Below are 24336 nucleotides of genomic sequence, written 5' to 3' on the forward strand. Positions count from 1 at the left end.
ACGGCTCAGGAGGACTAAGCGAGCACCCATTGAAGAATACTGGTGTCCTTCCCACCAGTTGAGATAAGATGACTGTCGTCATGCAGAAAGGCAACGTTGGTCACATGGCTGCTATGCCCACCATAGATATGGCTGGAAGCCTGTAGATGAAGTAAAAAAAAAAAAAAAAAAAAAAAGTATGATTTCACTGAATGGCCAATGTTGAAAATAAGATGCAAAAACAAATATCTCACCCTTGGTTGGGAACAGGATTAGAGAACAAGTGCACTTTGCCAAAATCATCAGCTGAGGCAAGAAGGTTATTGTCATGTGACCTGCATACAGCGTTAATGTCTGTACCATCAGCACCTTCTGGCCAGATTCCTTTAAAAGATTAAATAAACAAGTAGAGAAAAATATATTAATTTGAGATTTATATATATATATATATATATATATATATATATATATATATATATATATATATATATATATATATATATATATATTTTTTTTTTTTTTTTTTTTACTATGCACAAGGTGACTTACCAAACACGCTGAAACCCAGAACACAGGTGGAAGTGGCCCATTCTAGATTGCGCACAGCATCAGCACTAGTTATATGCTTCCCACTGGATGCTTCCCCTTTTTAAAACATATAACCAGCCAGAAATACAATGACATCTGCGCTCTGTTCACTGACAAAGGTGTTAGGTTAAAAAACTACTCACAGAATAAGATTTCATAGTCGCCTGAGTTGGTTACAATAAACTGGCTGTCGGTGGACCAGTCAAGATGAGTGACAAAACTGGAGTGTCCCTATAAATGCAAGACACAGTATTAAAAGAGTGCTAAAGGTATCTAATTAATTATAAGGAATACTTGGTAATTATTGTCTTGCAAAACTCACAGTGCATTTGCCAACTCGGCTGTATTTCCTGCCGTTCTCAGCAACAGAGTAGATGTAAACAAAGTTGTCATGGGATGCCACAGCCAAGCACGCCCATCTATAAAACAGAGGATGTGAGTGGCAATTTTGGACACATTAACCATCAGTCATAGTTCTGGGGTGTTAATTTAAATTATAATAATTTAATAATATATTTTTAATAATTATATTTTATGCATTAAATCAGTGAAAAGGATCAGGAATAAATTATATTTTAAAATATCTAAATATTAGAAATAGCTGTGAATAACAAGCACCTGGAGAGTATTTAACAACGGAAATAATTTCATTGCCGTCAGTATGCATAGAGACAAGATCACGGGTGTCAGTGTCCAGCACCAACCACCTGGAAGACAGAAAAAAGAAGGTAAAATATGGAGGTATCTAATGATTTAAATTACAATATTTAAATTAAATATATATGGATAAGAAACAAACAATTTAAAAACAGAGCTGTTGAAAATCATGTTTGACATGTTAAGTAAGTCAAAACTTAAAGTTCCCATGTGCAATCATACCTTCCTGTCATGGTGCCCACAGCAAGCACAGTGCCACTGGGATGAAATCCAACTTAACGTCCAGGGTCCTAGAATAAAATATAAATACAATAAAAAAACAACAACTAAATATTACATTTTATATAACTATATTGTAAAATGTATGCATTTCATTGAAATATATTTGAATATAAATATTAAACAATAAAAATAAAATCACAAGTATGTTTTGTAACATTTTATAATACATAACAATGAAGCATTTTTTTAAAAAAAAATTCATTTTTAGATTTAACAAATATTAAACAAATGCAAAAATGTAAGCAATATATTGTACAATGTAAAAAAATAAAATAAAAAGTAAATGCAAATATAATAAAATCTGTTTCATGGTGAATTACATTATTTTGTGCATTTGGTTTTTCATATTTTAATATAAATTTTATATTTAAGAAAAAAAGTTAAATCTATAAATATCCATAGCAGAACATTTTAAAAACGTCTAAAATGATTGTTTGTCCTCAAAGTTAACACAAAGTATGCAAAACAAAACTTGCAAAGCAGATGGGATCGTTTTGGATGTTTACATATTACAGGAAAGTATAAGTAAACACATTCATACGGACCTCAATGGCCTTGCTCCACAGAGGCAGATGGGAAGTGGTATCCCAAAGATAGACCTGCTTGTCTTGACCACATGTCACAAACTGCTCAGTACTGGGATGCACATCCAGGCCCCACAACTCATCAGTGTGGCCCTTTACAAAGACAAACAGCAAGAGATTTTCATTTGAATAACTAGATTTAGTCCAGGAGGCCATATCCTATACTAATTACTTCTGAAAGGTAAAATTGATTATTGTGGTATAACCTAGTTCAGAAAAAAACATGTTACTGTGGCTATGTTACATCTGGTTTCATCCGGTTGTAAGTTTTTTTTGGCCACTATAAGCTGCAACATGGTCCAGAGCATATGTTGTTTATAATCGAAGCTCTGGCTACAAAAGACTGAGGAAACATGTGGTGATCTTGTTGACTTTTGCCTTAGATATTAAGCCAAAAGGCATCTAAACTTTCTGTAATATCATCTGACAACATACCTGAACAATGGGAGTGAGAGAACCAGAGAAAGAGCCCCGCAGAACAGCGTTTCGTGTCGTTCCCACAAACAGCTCATCCTGCTTTCCTTCAGCTAGAGTGCGGACGGGTCCAAAGGCCTCAGGAACCTGATTACACAGAGAGAAATTTACTAAGGAACATGTAATCTACACATCAACTAAAAAAAAAAAAAAAAAAAACAATTAGCACAAAATGTTTTGAATTAACTGTATTCTACGCTGATCTAATAAATAAGACAAAACAATGCCTAGATTACATTTCGTACAAGAAATATGATAGCATCAAAACAATAAAAGATTGTATTGAGAGTGAATGGCATGAGTGTCTGGATTTCATTATGAATGTCAGTAAAGCTTTCCTTTGTTTTGTAAAAACAAGAACATCACTTCACCTCAATTTCGCTCTTTTTTGCGGTAATCATGGTCCCACAGCAGCACCCTGCGGTCTTTTCCTCCACCCGACACCAGCGTTCCATCCTTCAGCACACACAGAGAGAAGATCCCACCCTCATGGGCTCCTGAAACCACCTGGCTGATCCGGTTTCCACCTTTAAATCAGAGTTTATCATCAAATCATTGGCTGCACTGAGGGTGTATATCTCTACCGGCAGTCAAACATAAAAACATGGATTAAATGTAACTTGTTTTTAAAAATGTGGCATCTGGACATGCATTTTGGCAAAGCAACAAAAAATGCAACCGTTTACATATATGGCATATTTATTTCCTGACCTTTTCCCCAGATGTAGATGTTTCCACTAGAATCTCCAGTGATTGCATCTCCATTCTCAGCAAAAGCGACACAGAGTACATACTTGGGTTTTTCATGTTTCTGAAAGCACACCAAAAATAGGAATACATTAAATAAAAGTATTAAAAAAGATGTTTGTGCCATAAGAATTTAGAATGCAATTTAAAATGTATTAAAATAGCATAAAATAAAATATGCACTCAATGCACTTTAACAGAACAAAACAAAAGTAAAAATAAATTTATTATAAAATAAAAAAAGTAAACTAAAGAATCTAATTTCAAACAAAAAATAAATATATCTAAGATCACTGTGTTGTCTCTGAAGTCAGAAAACAGAAAAAAAAAAAATGTTGCAAACCTCAAACAGTCCCTGGCGTTTTGTAAGAGTATTCCTTCCATTGTCCAAAAGTTAATGTGAGACTTCCATGAGGTGACAATCAGGTTGGCCTCCATGGGGTGGAAGACAGCACCCAGAACTGACTCATTGGAACACTAAAGAAAAATCATGAATGAATATTTTACACAAAATATGATACATTCTGCTTTTGATGAAGTGTCAGTTCATCAAATGTACTACTTTTCAGTAAGCACATATACACATACATATTAAAGCCAACATATTTATGCGTGAGCATGACCATTTTAAACTTAAATAATTTTATATAAATATTTTATACAAACATTTACCTGAAAACCCTTAAAATGTAATATTCCCTAAAACAATTACTGATTAGATCCACTGAGAATTGATTGAATTGTGAAAAGTGGGTGTTGCATAGTAGAATAGAAAGGGTTGGAATAGAAGGGGTTAAAAAATTACAGATTGGCAATGTTGGGGAAGTAGGGTCACTACATTACAAGATTAAGAGAACAAACATGAAAGACGTCACAGTGCAGGGTTTTATTCCACAAGACACTATGCCAGGAAATTAGGAGTACATTAGGTCTACTTCTTCCCAACTCTCTCACATACACAAACACACACACACACACACACACACACACAGTCTCTCTCGTTACATAGCATGCAGCCTTGCCTCACCTTAACCTCGGCCAGTTGCTTTTCCTTCTGCCAGTCCCAAACAGACAAAATGTGGTCATTTGCATCATCAACCGCACACAAATGAGCACCGCCATTCTGGGAAGAGAGATATTATATCCATGTAAAATACCATTGTTCATTCAGCCATTTGTCATTGTTCAAATATTCATTATCTACACCCATTGTTCACATTTCTCATATGTCATATGGCATCACAGATTATTTTAACTTAAAAAGAAAGACAAAAAGAAGCTTACCGACTTTTGAGAAGGCAACGCAGGTGACAGCTCGGTCAAACACACCTGCTCCGATCACATGAAGAGTGTTTAAACTGACAGAGTCCCACACACGGACATGAGGCTGCAAAGCCTGATGGGAAAATGTATCATATGTAAATTTATTCATTTTATTTTCTAATTCATAGTATTTTACCTACACTAGGTTTTGCAGTATTTTGTAAATACCATGACACTGTAAAAAAAATATTGAAGAAAAACTTAAAAGGAACAGCATTTAAATGAAATAAAAATATTTTGTAACATTATGCATTTCCGCACAGCCACTTGATCAATTTAACCCTTGTTGATTCAAAGTAAATTCTTAAGGCTTTAATTCATAAAGCTAACTCACTTTGTGTAATTCTAAACGCTGATGTAAATTGTGATCATGAGCACAAAGGCTTTTGTTTCTGAGCACACCGAGGACCGGTTCATCAATATACTGCAACGGAATGTAAATGTGAACTAACTTTGCCATCTTTGGATGTTCCGGCAACTTGTCCTGTTGCTATGGTGACCATGTCTGGATGGATGGCCAAACTGCAAAGAAAACATTGTCAGAATCAGTGCTCATCAGAAAAGATTTCCATCTCTCTCCGCCTCTCACCAGGGAACAGTAAATGAATGCAGACTGATTCCAGAAAACGCAGTAAACAGGCTGCAACTGTTTTTGCAAACCAGCAGGGATTCTGACAGTCACAGAGAGAGCATTCCAGTGTTGTTTTAATTAGTGACAAATGCTAATTAACTAATATTTCACAACAAATAGCATGTTGACGCTGTTTACGCTCTGTTACAACAGAAGAGATCTACGTAAAATATTCTCTGAGCGGTTAATAGTACAAGCATTGACTTGCAGCCAAACAGAAGAGGAAATAAACAGATGGCAGAAAAGATCTGGTTTGATTGCAGGTGTATTTGAATATACCGCAGGATTCACTTATCTTGAAGATAAGAATCTGTTAAGTGAAGCAACATCTGGCCCTAAAAATGCAAATTGGCTCAGAAACTAGCAACACTTCCTGGGTACATCTTTTTGCTGAACGATAGTGCAAAATATTTGTTCATGAAGACGATAGCATAATGATAACATCTTAGGGACCTTTGAACAATGACCTAGTTTAGGAATAATCTGCATATGAAATCGGAAGTGCTTTTTTTTCCCTGTATGACATCAATGTTGGACTGATTTCGCTCCCGCAATAGCTCAACCAGTGCTGGTAATATTCATTAACAGTGCACTAAATGACCAAAAACATGTGGAAACAATAAATTGAATGTATATTTACCACTTGACATCATCATTATGGCCCAAATAGTGTCTTTGTTGTTGCTCCTCTACATTGTAGAGCACCACTACGGAAGCATTGAAGTACACAATCTCTCCGGTCGGCAGCAGGTAGAGGTTAGAACGACAGTCTCTTCCCCTATAGCCATAACTAATGGAGTGTGTTAAGAAACAAAATAGCATTTCCATGGGCAGCAGTAAATGACCAAAGATGTGCGCTATTAAAACAACGCTATTCTGTGTCGCATTTCAGATGGATTTCAAATCCATTTAGAAAATTAGCTTAAGTCAGTTATGCATTTTAATTGTTAAAAGAAAAACTGTAACCCATTAATTACATAACTCAATTAAAACGAGAATATGGACTGGACTGGAAGCGAATCACCTATAAATCTTTTTTTTTTTACGTGGTAAAATTCACAACGTTGAATACACAATCAAAATGCATCATAATTTAAAAAAAAAAAACTGCACGACTGATTTCAATTAGATTTAATAGAAAACTTTGTCTCTGAAGTTTCAGCTCAAAATACCCCAGAGTTCATTTATTATATAATTTTGAAAATAGGTGGAAGCGGAAACATGCTGTTTTGGTGTATGTCTCTTTAAATGCAGATGAGCTGCTGCTCCCCGCTCCCTTTTCCAGAACAGGGCTGTGACTATCAAACATCTGTTTGGTTGTGATTATATTTTCTAGGTTGGTAGATGCACCAGCGACCTAAATATTGCACTTAAACACATAAAAAGTCAGATTATGTCACCTTTAAAACAAAGATCACAAGGATACACCCACTGAAGTTTTAGCTTGCGCTCTGGCAATGCCACCTTGTGGTCAAGGCTGTAGCTTTCCCTCAGCTGGTCGGGCATATGCATGGTGATTGGACGTCCACGTATGAACATCCTCACATAACCATCATCTGTTCAAGAGGAACAAAACGTGAGTGGCCAGACAGAAACAAGCAGTAATGTAATAGATTGTTAGGGATGATTTGTCAAATTATCCAGGCCCTACTAACAGAAGCATGTTCATTTAGAGACCCATTACAACACGAGACTGACTGGAGGCATTATGGCCATTCAAAATGGTTTTAGCTGTAATGCAGAGGATAATGCGATCTAGTCAGGCTAATTTAGATGTAGATTAAAAAAAAAATGGAAAAGGAAACTGCAAATGAATAATAAAAATAAGAATAAGAAACAAGTGTTATTTAAGATTTATTATATACTACTATAGTGTTTCAGTAATATTTTGAATTATAACAAATATCTATTGATAATACTGAGCTCTGAGCTTTTTTTAATTTAACTAAATGCTACATGCTTACAAAAAAGAGAGAAGATAAACTTACCAGCATTGAGTGTGCACTCTTTGGTTTTGCTGAAAGAACAAGGAGAAAGATTTCTGTCATTTATTCATGCCTTCAAAGACTATAAGCCAGACAAAAAGGCCACCTACGTTAAAGAAAACTTTCTAAAAACTATTTCTGAAAGTTTTGTTTGCTGTCTTTGCTTTGCTCTTTGTGAGTGGATGACTAATTCATTGAGCTCATCCATAAATCCTGACCCAGCTTTTATGTGGGCTCTCACAGAGCTCTGTGTAATGGAGAGAACACTGAGTTAAAGTGACAGGATCAGAGGGTCACCCAAAAACGGCTTTGACTTTAGTATATGCCGTTTCAGAGCCTGTTTACATGACTAAACAGATTTTGGGGAGGTTTGTAACTGCTATTCCTAACCACACAGTTTTCCACTTCCTGTTTGCTGATGCACGACTTTCACGATTGACAGCCTGTCTCAGACAGCGAGACACGATAAATTAGACCTATCAATCCAGTACTATTTACTGGAATAGATTTGTAGGACTGGACTATTCACATGGGGATTACAATTAACAGCCCATCACTATCTCTGGCTGGACCTTTCTATAGGGCAAAATGAGATGTTATGTAAAGGGAAGACAGAAGGATAGTGGGTGCGGATGAATAAAAACGCTCCCACAATGATCCGTTTGTGTCCATGCAGCCCTGCAGAAATCATCCAAACACTTCATTAAAACTTGAACCAAAGCAGGCCACACCAAAGCAAACCTCATCTCTAATAACCCCTTTTCAGAGGGGTGTAGACAAAACTATACAATGCCAGATGTGAAACTATGTAAATATATGTGTGTGTGTTTATTTGTGCTATTCATTTAAAACATACACACATACACAAATGTATTATATATAAAACATACACACACACATACATGCATACATATAAAAATAGCAGCTAAAAATGACCTGGCAAGCCATTTTCTCATTAGTACATACTGGAAAAATCTATTTTACCAGTAATCACTCTAGGCTGTGTAACAACCATAACTCAATATAATGCTGGAAGCATGTGTCACTAATGTACTTGACCTCAAAGAAGCCTTATACTAATGCACAGACTATGCACACACCCATCTATACCACACACAGCACTGATGACATGTTCCAATTTAACATTTCATGTCTTTTATACATTAAAAACACAGCACAAGATATGCATGCAAAGTTTCTTTAGGGATTATATTGAATTACTAAAGAAAGTGATTCAATACAAAGAAGCTCTTTGGACATGATGTGCGTCAAATCTTTTTCTTTCCTGCAGTAAAGCACTTACTCTAATTTGCCTTTAGAGCTTGTGTATGCGGCAGTGGGTGGGTTCCATGGTTAATACATGCAGCCTAGCGGCAAAAACGATCAATATCTACCTCAAATTGCACTAAAGTAGTTAGTAAACCCATGCATTACAAATCTTCAACTTGAATGGACGTTGAATGGCTAGCTATCATTTCTGTAATAATCAAAGCCAGATGAAAAACATGCACATTTTTGTTAAATGACTCACAAAATGTTGCATAAAATATCCAAAAGTGAAATCTCACAACAGCGAACGAAAATCTGTGCGCAAAATGCTGTTCCATTCTAGACATGTTTCTATTGTTTCTATTTAGGAAGTTAAAACACGAATTCAGCCCAGGTGCGTTCACTTTGTTTATCGAAAGAAGCCATGATGCTGAGAATATTCCTGTTTGCCTACCTATGTTTGCTTTGTTGTAGGAAGCTGAAAGCAATTCATTATCAGCCTCACCCTAAAGCTACCAAAAGTTTTTCTTTGAAGACCTGAAAGCGCTTAACAAAAACTTCAGCCTTACCTGGTCGACCTCTTCATGTTGTTTGTCCCGTTATTCAGTTTAAGTGCTAGCTGGAATTTGCAGAAGCGTCGGGCAAAAGACTGAGTTCCTTGTTTGAGTTAACTTCAGCTCTGCAGGAACATGGACCTCGCTAGCCAATGACAGGGCACTTCCTCGGTATGCATGACAGCCCCTTTTTAGGTGACCACACCCCTGTGCTTCAATGCAGTAATATGAAGCACTCTGTGGTCAAGTTTCAGTGGTGAGTGTGTCAACCAAGTGACGGTTGCCATGCACCATACAAAGTTTGATCTCAAACAATCATGTCATAAATAAGACACTACTAATGTGTCTAATCTGCCACGGAAGATCCTGCAGGTGCATGGTGGGAAACTTGTCGGAACTGATCTTTAACCCTTTAGTAGACTGAAGCTTTCATTAAGTAGCACCTTGTTATAACATTATTTTCATTCTCAGACAAAATTTTATGTAATTCCTTTCCTATATATATTTAATTAACGATATAGAGAAAGTACACATAACGTATATACATTAAAAAAAACTACTGAATTTATTTGAACACTATATTAAGTGGTAAAATGGTTAATGAATGGTAAATGAGATTTCTGCTTATGAAAGTTTAATGAGAGTTTTTCAGTGGTTGCTATACAGCTCTGATAAGATCTCAGTCAACAACACTTCTATTGACAGACGTCTAACCTGAACATCAGTGTTTACCCTCCTTCCGGGAAATCCATGTACACACATCATAAATTATTTATCACTATTTGACCACATTCTTCCTAAGCTTTTTTGCTGTATGCACAAGTGCACTTATTAGTTGAAACATCTTTCTCACTAAGAAACGTTCAAAGGTTTGGGTTTGATACAGCTGTATTTGATTGATAACCATGGCTGAATTTATTCATTAAATAGAGCAAAAAGCTAAATCATTAAATATTTTTACAACTTAAAACAACAATTTTCCATTTCAATATATTTTAATATTTAATTTATGTATGCGAGGGCCTAGATTAATTATCTAAAGACATGATCTTTCAGAAAGCATTCTAATATACTGATTTGCTGCTTAAGAAACATTTCTTTATATTATCAATTTTGAAAATGTTGCTTTGTGAAACATGGTGCAATTTTTAAGATGAACTGATGAACAGAAAAAAATAATACTGAGCTATCTGAAACAGAAATCTATTGTAATATTATACATATAATTACTTTCACTTTTGAGTAATTTAATTTATTTGAATGAAATTCAAATCAGCAGTAAAATGACAATGATATCATGCACAGTGTTTATTTAGCTTATAACACTGTATAAAATAATATTTTATAAATGAACGGTCCACCTCTTCTTTCTTACGCTGTTTCTAGTGTTTGGGTCTGGATCAGTCATCTAATTAAGACACTGAGGTAGCATCTATTTTTAACTCTGTTGACATCTTGTACTAGCCTCAAGGCTTAGAGAGAAGGAGACAAACTGAACTTTTATCTCTTTATATAGAATAATCACTGAGTTCAATGCACTTTATTTGGGTTTATAAAAGATACCTGTCTCTTTTTCCACATGTTGAGCTGCTGGATGAGGTGGTTCTGCTGCGGGAGTCTGCCAACTCCTTCTTCACGGTGGAAAGGCGTTCTGTGGACATGCTCTTCCTGACACACAGAGACAAGAGCATCAGGTGGAGAAGAATGAGTGAGGAATAAAAAACATCAAAAAAAAGGAAAGAACCTGCACTACTGTTTTCCACATTAAAAATAATAATAACAATGCTTTGCCTTCAATAAACTGCTTTTTTAAATATATTTAGATAAACTTTTATTTGAAATTGTAATACTTTTTCACAACATTTTATTATAATTGTACACTATTATACCAGATAGTAATGCAGTATATACTGATATTGCAGTAAATATAGAGTATGTTATTTAAAGCTTACTTCTGGAAGTATTAAACAGACATCACACTACACATGATTGATATTAATTACAAATTATTTGATTAACTATTAATATTTCACCATACATGCGTATACCAGCTAGTAAAATGTTATATATATGCTTTATTATATATAGTGATCATGTAAAGATTTTTACTCAATATCACCATCTTGAGGTGAAAAAGTAATACTGCACTAATGTTGGTGTGGAAAAAATGATTTTAGCAGGTGTGACACCAGCATGTCTTCTAATAATGAGCAATAAAAATAATAAGCAATAAATGTGATAAATATATCTTGCTTATAACTTCCACCTTTTGATAGACATCAGCACCTCCTTTTTCGGAGAGGAGGGTGAGGAAGGATAGCCACTCAGGCGTTTTGTTTGCACATAGCCATTTGTCAGAGGCTTGGATGGCAGAGCTTGCAATATCTGCCGAACTAAATCAGGAAGGAAGAAACAGATGAACACAAGTGATATCACATGCAAACTATCTTCACCTCCCACATGGAAACGTTTTATGTAACCAATATATTACGCATTACAATATAGCCATGTAGCTCTTAGGATTGAATTATCTTATTATCTATTCTAGTACAAAGATTACATCTAACAATTATAAATCATTAATACATTCTTAGACAAGGTCACCTTCGTTTTTTCACTGTAAGTTGCTTTAGATAAGTATTCATTTGGTCTGTTTTCTAGGTTAAGACGTTATTGCAATAAGCAGAGGGCCATGAATAAGCACTGACCTTTAGTAGGTCCACCTTTCTTGCTGCTGGCCTGTGTGACCTCCTCACAGCAGCCCAGCCTTCTCAAAGCATCCGCCAGCGCCGCCTTCAGCAGCTGAATCTCATCCTCCTGCAGCTGCACCCTCTGCTCCAGGTGAGAAAGACGGTCATCCATCTCCATCCCACTCCCGGCTGACACATTATCATCTGAAAGAGGCAGAGAGTTATAGTAGAGGAATTTGTACAGTTTGTTCATATCTATCTAACTAAAAAAAATGATATTCTTGTGCTCCAAAGACAAAGGTCATACAGATTTGGAATGACATGATGTAAAATGATGACTATTGCTTTAAAACGATCCTTTTTGACTTATAGTCTAACACCATGTTTCAAAAGCCACCCAAAATAAGTCATGATGTTTTCTTTGGTACTTCTGTAATTATGAAAAAGCTGCTTGTTTTCAGACTTTTTTTTTAGAAACTTGAATTTTAAAACATTTTGTGATTCCAGCTATTGAGAAAACGGTATGTTTTAAATTAATAAATAACAATAGTTATTGTTTGAGGGGGAGTAAAAATTCAATTTACATCTTGCTTTTAGTATTTTTAAATTAAGCTAGAATATTTTACAATATTGTTATTACTATCAATACATGTACATTTTATTAAAAATAATATATTACATTAAATCACCCTGCTGTCCCTTTGGGGCTCCCTAATGGGCCTTGACCCCCTGGCTAAGAAATACTATTTTAAGGTATTTTTCAAACATTTGTTTTATTAAATTTTTTATTTAATACAATTTGGATAAAGAATTTGGTTCAAAAAGTCACTCTTATTAGTCTAATGTGCAAAGTTTATTTTAATTTACAATATTTCAACGTTAACGCTGCTAGAACGCCTGTCACTTCATACATCCACTATAAAGAAAAAGAAAACCTTGTTTGCACAAATAAAAATATATGTGTTAAAACACCTGTGATTAAAATCTCTAAATAATAGCTATCCATCAAAATGTGTTCTTACCGGAAATAATTGATTTCATCACTTGAAAACAAAACAGAGCAAACAACTGAGAAAGTTTCAAATGCTACTGTAACAATGCTGAGTCACCTGGAAGCCATCAAACAAGTTTTTAAATTGATCTCCTCAATACCTCACATAAAACAACGGCTCGTCGTCTCTGTTTCAATCTCAAGGGCAAAGCAACCGGCTCCATGCTAAGCGTGCATATGTAATAAACCTTTTTAGTGCCTGCTAACACATGGAGATCACAGCTGTAAAGCAGCATCAGCAGGTGGTGAACCCGTCAACTGAAATAATAAAAGTGAAAGAAAAAATGGGAGGCAAAAGTGGAAGGTGAGAACAAAGCAGGATAAAGCTGGATAGTAATGCTGGAAGACAAAAGCAGTCTGGAGGAAACCGGATGCTCAGTGACCAAACGTGTTGAAATATTCATCATCCCGCTCCGCCTGTACTCTCCTCCTACCTGCCATTCCGGTCAGCACCACGTCCGCCTGTCAGTCACCCGCTCAGACAGCCTGATCCTCTGCAGCTCTCTAGGGGGTCCCTAAAGGTGCCAAACGTCTCCCTGGCCAAGGTTTCTTACTCCCACCTTCCCCTTGGCTTGCTGGATGGACGATCCCGTGTCTGGACCTCCCTTCCTCCCCCTCCCCCACCCCTTTACCACTCAGTGCTGTGTGTAACGAGGAGAAGGGTGATGTTTGTAACAGGACGCTGATTCCCGTCTCCTATGCGGTAGAAAACTGCTGGTGGTGCTGCTGGCGGAGAGAGCGAGCTTTGGCTCGACTCCAGACCTGTCTGATGCATCGGCCAGGCACTACCAGGAAGTGCACTGACCAGCCTCTCCACCAATGGGACGCTGAAGTGTGTATGTGCATTTGACAATTTACGACTTGTTGTTTCATACCCCTAGGGCGCATGCTCGTTTTTTTGACTCAATCGCTAATATCCTAGCCAGACCTCAGATAGCCCGCGCAGAAACAGTGTTTGATATCAGTCGAAACCATCCGACTGTACAACACACGACAGACACTCTCTCTCTGACTCAGGCTCATCTATACCGTCTACCCCTCCATCTGCCGTCCAGCCAAACCATCTGTCGCAGAAACTGACCTACCGGAAAACCTAAACAATGACCTCAATGTACAGTGATACCTTTACTTGAGAAAACCTGTAATTACAACAACAACAACCTGCGCACAATGAGTGTTAGCAGGAGAATGCCACAGTGATAATAATACATTTGCTAAAAAGACTTTCAGTGATTGACTGCATGATATTAAATCAAAAATCTTATTCAAGCATTTAATCTGTTATATAGAGTTTTATGCATTTGCTGAATATGTTCTGATATACTTGCACCAGCTGTATTTATACTTTTTTAAAAAAATCTAAATATTATTTGCAAATATCGAAAGTATTTTATGTCAGCGGCTCTCAAATAATGGAACACAACCTAAAAAATGAGTTACAAGCCTGTTATTCAACACTAGGGACAAAAAAATTGGTCCATGGAAATGAGTAAATGAAACTAACCATGTAATCATTAAACTAGGATAGCAATATCAGCAGGCTTACTGTTGCTAAATGGGAGGAGAAACATCTTATCTTGTCCATATCTTTTGAAATTGAAGTCAAAGGCCAAAGATGTGACTAATACATAATTTCTCCGCTTCTTACGCTCACTTCCTAATCTAGGTGTTTAATAAACCTGCCATTTTACATAATGAATATTGTTTGCCAAATTACTTTTGCTTTGGATAAAAGCGTCTGCTAAAAGCATGACCATAAACATAATGTTTTCATGATGAAACTCTATATCATAATCAGATTGGGTGCTCTGCTGGTTGGCAGCATGGCAGCATAAAATCTCTTATAGCAAAGCTACCTGAGAACAACTGCTTTGTGAATAAAAATCTTTCGGTTAACGTTTGTCAAAATTAAATTAAATCTTAATACAATCCTAACACCATACCAAACTCTTTGCATTAATAATCATTATAATGCTGACGACGGACGAGATGTTTACTACTGAGCGTTTTCCCCACGGATACACTGCTTCCAGGCAAGTCCATCTTAATAGGTGCGTAATGTTATACACGAGATTACCAAGTCACAATAAATAAGTTGCTCGTTACATTCTTTCCACCAAAACATTATGCACAGCTGAAATCAAACAGCAAAGGCCCAGAGAAGCAAACTGAATCAGGATAGGATTCTCAAAGCGTATCACCACATGAGGAAAAAGAGGGAAAAAAATACTGAAAAATGTAAACGACGTAAGAAATCGTTTAGCTCGGGCTGAAATTCTCCAACATTAGCCTCAATCTCTGAGTCACGTTAGATGTTCATTCTTGCGACCTGACACTGATCCCAACCGCACATACGCGATAAGAAAATGTCTTAGGGGGAAGAAAATTTCCATGCAGGCTATAAAAGACATAATTTAAGCAAATGTATTCATCACTGACAAAACAGACAGTTTCTTTTGTTGTACCCTTGCGGGCAGTGACGCACCGACGCGTCAATAACGTTACATTGCTGGAATGTTAATGCAAAAATTGATTAACGTCAAAGACGAAATTCGCTAACGCTATCGACCTGCGCGATGAAAACAAATCATCTCGTTAGGCTCTCTAGCGCATTCATTATGAATGCCCAGTCAAGTCGCTGCCAAACTTACCGTTGCAATACCGAAGCAGAAGCGTGTTCGTGTCATACAGGTTCCCACATGAAGCTACTCGCTCCGACATGTCCTGCTTCTGATCGATTCCTTTATTGTTTCCTTTAAATCACCGATCCTCGGATCCGCCTGCCTACTTTCCTGACATACGAGTGAACCTTCACTACCTTTCCGCCGAAACGACCGACGACAACCTGTGCTGCCTGCGTTTCTATAGCAACAGCCTCACCGCTGATCTGCTACCCAGAGGGAACAAGAGAGCGTGTTTACTCTCGGAGTCCCATAATACGCAGTCGACACTTTTATAAGCATGATGTGTATATATTTAGATGGGTTAGTCAAATTAGCAAAACCTGAGGGCAAAGGCTACGAAGATATCCGACCACTGTGCACAGCACAGGTATGGAAGAGATGAATAGACCATTATTGCCTTGTATAGACATTGCTGTCGTGTGTATAGAGGTTATAGTTATCTTGGGAATTAATAAACTAATAATGAAGGTGGCGTGTGAAGTGCCATGTCCGTGACAGTCAAGCAACTGCCTTTCTATTCTCTGACAGTAGATGGCGGTGTAGGTTTGATTAAAACACGATAAAGCTCCAAATGTTGTTGTATTTGGTCAGCGAATACTGTCCCATAGTGTTTTAAAGCAAAACCCCTGTTGCTATTAACTGTCATCTAAAAAAAGAGTACATAAATAAAAATAGCCTCGCTTTTTAAGCAGCCTTGCGATGTGGTAATGATAAAAATGAGAACGGAGGAAAAACGTTTCAATTCTTAGGTGGACGCAAAACAAACTAAAAAAAAAATTTCTATAAATGCTTTCAGGATTTTGGCCCGGCCTGTAGAGCGCCATCTCGCAAAATAATCCAGTTTATCAAGAAGGAGTTTTGCAGGAACAAGTAAAATGATCGGTAAATATTTGCCTGACTAGTGATACTACCTTATGTTGACTTGTCTTGAACCATGCTTTGATAACATGTGGGCAACCATGTCCCGTATCCAGTGTTTCTTTCTTCTGTTTTGATTCAGATCTAGCAATGTTGTCCGAATCACGAATGAATCACTCACTTGATTCTGTTCTGAGTGATAGCTTGAAATAGGATTCAGTGTACACTTTTTTGCACCAGTGGACTATTGACACCACAGGTAGGCCTATACGTAAAACTTAATTTAATATGACTAGTTAAATATCGAAAAATATCGAACTTTTGTTTTCCTTGAATTTACATATATTCTGTTTAGAAACGTTCTTGTATTCACAGCTTTTGTAACAATATTGCAGTCTTCGGAGGTAAATCCTTATTTATTCGTTTGTTTGTGATTATTTTTATTTACAGAGCTGCACAGAGATTCATGTTTTTGCTCTTGTTGGCCTGTCATATTTTGCCTGATGACTGAACAACTATTTATTTTTGCATCAATGAGTTGTGAATTCGGATGACACCGAGGCCTCAGCAGCCATCTTTGTGTTTGTTTATAATTTTCCCTTTCATTAAGCCAAAACAAGGCCATCTCTGCAGCGAGTGAGGCTCACATGCTTTTTTTTTCTTACCATTTAATCATGAAGTGACTTAAGCCAGCTGATTTTCAGATCATTTTTGAGCAGCTCTATCACACCCCTCATGCATGAATCAAGAGTGATTATCATTAACGGTGACTTGTTAATGGCTCCATGGGTCATGCTTTTGCGAAAGCATTATGGTTGGCAGTTCAGGCAAATTGGCAACTGGTGTATTGACTTGATGCTTGGGGTTTATTTGCATGTGCACCATTGCTCAATTCACTTCTCATTTCATCCCTCACTGGCAACGTGCCAAGGGGAGAAAGAAGTCTCATAAGTCTCAAATAGCAATGCTTTATGTGTGCCACTACGTAAGGTCAGTGTTTTCCTGATTATGCACAGTTGGATGGTTGAATGGAGCAAAAATCATTTTAATTAGGTTGTAGACAAAACGAGAATGAGAAAGATATGCATTGGGAATTTCTTATTGATTTTTCCTTTATTCTGCTAAAGGCCCCACTCTGCAGACACTGCAGCATTTGAAGCATAAAAAAATGGTAACTTGAATTCCAGCGTACTATGCTTTCTTGACAAAGAGAAATAAAACGCACTAATTACCCTTTGATATATTTCATAATTTGATGTGCACTTCAAAGGCTTGGGTAACTTGTTTGTAATTAAATTTTAAGAGGGACAATTTTCTTTAAAGAGATAATTACACTCCATCTACACAAAAAAATAGAATGCTTAGATTTTTTAAATGTGATTATATGTCTTAGCAGTTGTAAAGATATTTAAATAATTCATATTTCATGCCACTGGCATCTATTTGAACGTGTAAATTAAGGGCAGTTGCTTGGCTGGTGCAAGAAGTGGAATTTGCAATCTGCCATCACAGTTCATTACATTCAAGAATAGATTTTTCTTAATTTTTTTTTTTTTTTTTTTTTTTCACTTGACATTTTCTCCACAACAGCTTTTCTCCTTGTGAACATCCTCCCATTGAGATTTCCACAACATTTGTGATCTTTAGTGTGTCGTACACTTTCCAAGTGTGTAACTTTAAAATGTGTGGCAGAGCAAATATGCAAATAATTTGAATTTAAGGAAATGCACATTGAATGTTATCAGTTGGTTGGTATTATAGGAGTAGAACATTTTCAAGACCAATAGTACATTATTAATATACTTTAAGTCTGAAACTCTATGCTTCTGACTCACTAATGAATTGATTGCACTTTCAATAGAAGTGGTTTGGTTAGGTTTGTTTGGCATTGCTCACTAGAAGATTTTTTTTTCAGTGTATCATCCAGGAACTACATTAAATTAAAAAATATGTAGTGAGTCAGCAGTTTTGAGTCAGTTGTAGCTCACTATATGTAAGCCCTATTAAAGCATACACAGCCCCAATTATTAATAGATCACTGTCTGTCCGTCTTAAGGCTCAGTCTGACAACCCTGATCATGTCTTAGAGTGTGTATAAAATGATCTGCCTGACTAACAAAAAGGTTTTGTTAAAATGTAATTAATGTGTTTTGATTAGCAGCATTATAATGAGCATTATAATGAAAATGACAAACCAATCAGTAATGTTTCACGTGAATGCCATTATTACGCAGCAACTGTGTTTGGTTATATTATTTATAAAAGGGGTGTCCAAACTTGATCCAAGAGAGACATTGTCCTGCAGAGTTTAGCTCCAGCTTGCTTCAGCACATTTGTCTGGATGTTTCTGGTAACAATAAGACCTTGTGTTTAATTGGTTGCTAAACTCTGCAGGACAGTGGCCCTCCAGGAACAGGTTTGGACTTGTAAAATCAAAATGATTTATGGTCCAAGTTTATTATGGTAACAATATAATTCAATTCAAAGCTATTTTAAGAAATGTCATTTTTATTGTATACGTTAACTAAACATTTAATGGAAAGAAAAAGGTTTTAAAAAGTTTAGTATAAAAAGTAAACTATATATAAAATGCGTGTGTGTGTGTGTGTATATATATTCATTATTATATATATTCATATATTCATAATTTTTTCAGTTATACATGTTCATCATGTCAAAGATACTGCCACGTATACATATTGTAAAAACAATTATAAATTTTACTTAATGCATGAGTACTAGTCTTGATGCATGAGTAATTGCTGATGAGGAAGTACAGTTGACAAGTCCTTATTATTTTTATTCTGGTCTATACACCTGTCAGGACAAGTTCTTTGTGAGCATGGCACTGTTGCCATGCTAAAAGTAAACAAACAGACCTACTAAACAATAGATACTGCTAAAAACCTTTGCATCTTAATTCCCTTTACTAACGCTACATTTTGGGTAGGGTTACATTCCATTAGTTTGACGCATGACCTATCAAGCCTGGAAGCCATTTTCATTTGACGCACATGTTGGGTTACTTCACATGGAGGTCCCAACTGGGGCAGGCCTGAAGGTTCAGCCGTCCTGCTCTCAAAAAAAAATGCCCCAAAATTCTCAGCCTGCCAATGTGTTTTCTTATAACTACTAGCATGACATAACCACACATCTGTTTCTGCCTGGAGCAATTCTGCCAGAGCAAGAATATTGAGTATATCCTTGTGATAGTAACTCCTCTTCATCCCAATTTAGACTTTCGCTTTCCATTATACAAGGTTCACTGTTTTAACCTGCATGGACCAACGTTGAAGAAAGTTCGATGTCCAGGAAAATGATTAAGCTGAACAATTGATATGTTTTTCTTTTGATGTCACCATTTACTCATACTCATATTCTACAGCTCTGTGCATTTCTTTCTTCCACAAACTCTAGAGAACATTTCAAAGGACATTGGGACACGAATGACATTAAAACCTCCTGTATGGCCCACAAAAAGTCTCTATTATATTTCAGAGAAGAAAGTAAGAATATAGATTTGGAACAGCATGAGGGTGAGTAAAAAAAAGGAATGGATGAAAGTGGAGGAAAAAGTGATTGTCAGAGGGGCACCACTTTTGGAAGAAGAAAGAGCACGTAAAAGCCATGCCCCTGCCAAGAAATGTCCTGCAAGTATTGATAAGAGTGTCTTTGTAATCAAGTAGCAGTGCTCTTACTTGTATGGCCTTGCACTCATCACAGAAACACTCCAGCTGATGGCCCATGAGTGAAATGCTAGTTTCTTTGGCTCTGAAAGAGTTCCTCTTTGCATTTAAGGGCGAAGCGCTGATAAGTGTCTTGCAAGGTTTTTGTCCACTTCTGATTTTCAAAAGACCTGACATCATGTGATTATTCACATTATTGTGAACAATGGTGTCATATGACAAAATATTTGGGTAATGCTTTAATATAGGAAGTAATTCTCACTAAGTTGCTTATTAGCGTACCTATTATTTACTAGCTGTTTATTAATACTTCACATCCTGCATGACCATATTTTAAATACCTAACCCTGCCCAATACCTAAACTTAAATTTAATAACTATTAATAAGCAGCAAAATAGGAAGTTGAGGCAAAATGTTGTAGTTAATGGTTAATAGTAAGATTTAGACCTTTAAAATTAAGTGTGACCAATATTTGTATCTATGCCCTCTTATTCTCATTACAATGAAACAGAAAAAGCAGTGCTTGGATTTTCAAAGCAAGGCTGCAGAAAAGGCCTATGGAAATCATAAGTGGCAACATACAAAGGAAATGGGACTTATTAAATAGATTAAAAAATGCAGTGTATCCATGCTGATGTATCCCAAAAGCCATGTATCGATGCCAAAATATGCTAATAAAAGAAAACAAAGATTTCGAGTTAAATGTTATAAAAGCATTTGTCATGATCACTATATGTTTTTGAAGACTCTGACTGAAATGGCATTTTCATTTTGATTTTATATTTAGGTCATTCATACTTAATCCTATTTCTGTCAGTTCTGTTGACTAGCACGGATTGTAGGTATAATGGTGCCAGATACTGAGGTGATGGGAATTAAGAATGCAGTAAATCTGTTCTGGCAAACTAGACTCATCAGATCAGCTCACTGACATGTTCCTGGATGATTTTTGGGGTTTTGCTTCAATTGTGCACAAAATTCCTTTTAATGATTTGAAAAAGTACTATTTTCTGTTGTTATACTTTCTTTTATTGATTTTGGTATGATGTCAGATCGTTTTTTGGAAGTTTAGGTAAATAATTTTGAATAATTTCATCTGCATACAACAATGCATCACATCTTATTTTCCATCCCGTCTTAAATGTCAAACAATTATTATGATTTACCAGTGTGCCAACACAGGATGTAAATTCTCTGCCACTGCTCCCTTTGGGTTTTTTTGAGTGTCTATGGGGCTCCTCTTTTTGGTCTGCACGCTTGCCCGGTGGAATCACAGATGAACAGTATAATATTTTTCTTGATTAGTGAGATAAACCTCCAGATGTCAATTTCATTTGCTGCACACGTCAAGCTTTGTATTTTGATTCACCCCACCAACACCCAATTTCAGATAAAGCTTTGTTACTGGTATTCAACTGCATGGTATCTTCAAGAATAAAGCTTTGCTGTGGCTGATTTATCACTCGCTCTGACACATGTTTGCGTGCTTCATTGTAGTTATTTGAATATCTGATTAAAGTACTGGACAGAACAATTGGAGAACATGGTTTGTAATAAATATGCTCATGAAAGATTCTTTTGTGGCTGTGGCACGAGTTTTATGAAATATATGTAGGAGTCCTGAAATGGACACTCAGTTGGCGCTAGGCTTTAATTTGATTTGGCCTAATTGAATGTCAGTTTTCCTTGAGGAAGTTTTCTCTTATGGTGATTCACTACTAAAATTAAATTTTATCCTTATAATCAAAACAGTTACCACCCAGTTTAATTAACTTTTCTTGTTTGCTTTAGAATATTATGAAAATGGCTAGTCAAATGAAAGGGTTCATTTTAAATTTTTAAATGTTTAACAGAGTAAAATCAAAGTCTTTAATGAATGCAATTTTTGTACTTATTGTGATTTAATTGAATTTAATTGCTGAACTTTTGTTGTTTAATCCTTACACGTGGCCATGTGATGATTTACTTTATTTCAAACTAGTTATTGTTCAGCTATAAATTAATAAAAACATTTAATCAAAATAACTGAATATTTTTCACGGTGTGGTTTAGTGTGAAGGAGCGACGCGAATAAATAAACTTAAACAGCTTTAATCCTCTTCAAAAGGACAAAATAATAATAAACAGGTAGGCAGGCAGACAGGCAGGCAGAACATGAACCACACATAAAAACCTCAAAGATCTGACCAACGTGAACTCAAACACACAGGACTAAATATACAACGTAATTTGACTAAATTAACAAGACGCGGCTGAAGACGATAAAGACAATTAACTAAAGTAGGTCACACAGAACACATGGCACACGACCAAAACAACAACAAAAGAGTCCAAAGACGTGACAATATTGAGCCCATAAAGTGCCGATCTTATGTTTTGTACATGCAAAGCTGTGCTATAATTTTTCTTTTTAGTTCAGAATTAGCTTCAAACAAACAATATAACAAAATTCTTGTTGACATTGATAAAACTGATTTAAAGATTAAACTGAGACTTTAAAAATGCACAACTGCCAATCAAGCAGCGATATCCGTTAAGAATATAATTTTCCCTAACATTTTTCTGGTGACTCGTGAATTCATTGCTCTGTTATGAATATCAGCGGTGTTTACTGTGAACATACTTCGGGTTGACAACTCACTCACAGTCACGGTTTCGAAACTGGCATCCCTTGGCTGAGCACGTTTAGGGTTAATTAACTGGGCGTTCAGGGTATATGTGGCGGTACGTCAGTCTCGCTTACTGGAATACACCTTTGGAGTAATGTGGGTTACATAAGTTTAGATGTCACCTATCTAGCACGTTCAAAAGTAAAGATTTACCTTTTTTAATCGAACCTGGTGCCAGTCACATGAGAGGACTTGTGCATGTGCAGCTACCTCAATCATTTAATCTTTTAATCACTCAACTGTTTCAGCTTGTGTTTTCAATATATTTTATATTTTGCGCTTTGCCTTATAAACGTCCCTTTTTTAATAGTTCTCCTTAGGCGTGCTCTAGTGCCGACCACAACTTCATGCTTGAATAGTGTACACTGTGTTCAGGATCTCGTTTGTCGCTAAACCCATCATTATGTAGAGTCATGTGAGCAGTTCTAAACTCTCATTTCGTTTTAATCCAGCAGTAATACAATAAAGAGCTCAAGTGTGGTAAACAAACACTATTACAGGTTGACCCACCGACCTTTGGGGAATTAAACCGCCGTGAAATTTCTCCCTCCGGCATTTCTCTGTGGTTACCTACAAGGCCAGACACTAAGATGACCTTCATTTATTTTACAGTCGTGTTCATCTGACTAACATAGTTATTCAGAGCATAACCGGAATGAAAATGCTAAATTTACAAGGACAGGACATTGACAAATCTCATTGTTCTTGCCGGTTGTACGTTTGGAGAGGAATACTGAGGATAAGTGTAAGGTATTATAGTGCAATTCAAAGTTACAAAGACTAAAAGAGGAATGTTGCGTATTTGTAGATTTACTAATGTTAAGCAGGCTTAAAGCTTTCAACTGCTAAACTAATACCACTCTAGACATGCTGATTATACAATCTACTGGAGGTTAAACAAGGACTTTTTAATGTAATTTTTTTACAAGAGACACTATTTCTATATCTGTCTGTCTGTCTGTCTAAATTAGTCGGTCACTTTTTATTATGAATGCAATGTTTATGTATCAAAAATTCATGTGTTCACAATTCAGGCCATTTTTAAAGAGTAAACTCTACACAAAAAATAGCTGACAGAGTGATTGCCTCAGCACAGACAGTTCCGGTAATCTGCTTTCTGCGATTATTGCCTTTTTTGAATGCTAAAAAAAGTTCATCAACAGTGCTCAAGAGACATCATAGACCTCTCTGGAATGTGTTCATAAGCTAGAATATTTATCATTAAGCCACCGCTGTCGAGACCTACTGTCACCTATTGTGAAGAGATTTTTTCATCTTGTTCGTTCATTTCCTCTCAAAGCTTTCAGCTACTTGGCAGTAGAAATTGTCAGCTAGTGGAAAGTAGACTTCAACTGGCGGAGACAAGCACCAGTGGAGCTCATGCCTCTTCCCAACATCACCGATTTCTATGATGTCAAACATATATTTGGAAATATATAGCTTTTTATTTTCTGATGGATTGTGTCTGTATAACAAGTGGGTTCTAGAACTAAAAATCCTATTTATTTTCTGCACTGAGAAATAGATTTTTTGTTTTAATTCTGTATATAAGCCTTTCAAAACAGATGTACTATGAGCTCTAAAAATATCGGCCTGATATACTTGTTAAAAACCATCAGCCAGC

The 24336-nt window shown here is 36.3% G+C and overlaps 1 pseudogene; it reads right to left on the reverse strand.

The window, feature by feature from the left end:
• Nucleotides 1-15721, reverse strand: LOC122359500 (annotated as a pseudogene).
• Nucleotides 15722-24336: the final 8615 nt, after the last annotated feature.

The sequence above is a fragment of the Puntigrus tetrazona genome, chromosome 15, assembly GCF_018831695.1.
Source record: "Puntigrus tetrazona isolate hp1 chromosome 15, ASM1883169v1, whole genome shotgun sequence".
Classification (NCBI taxonomy): domain Eukaryota; kingdom Metazoa; phylum Chordata; class Actinopteri; order Cypriniformes; family Cyprinidae; genus Puntigrus; species Puntigrus tetrazona.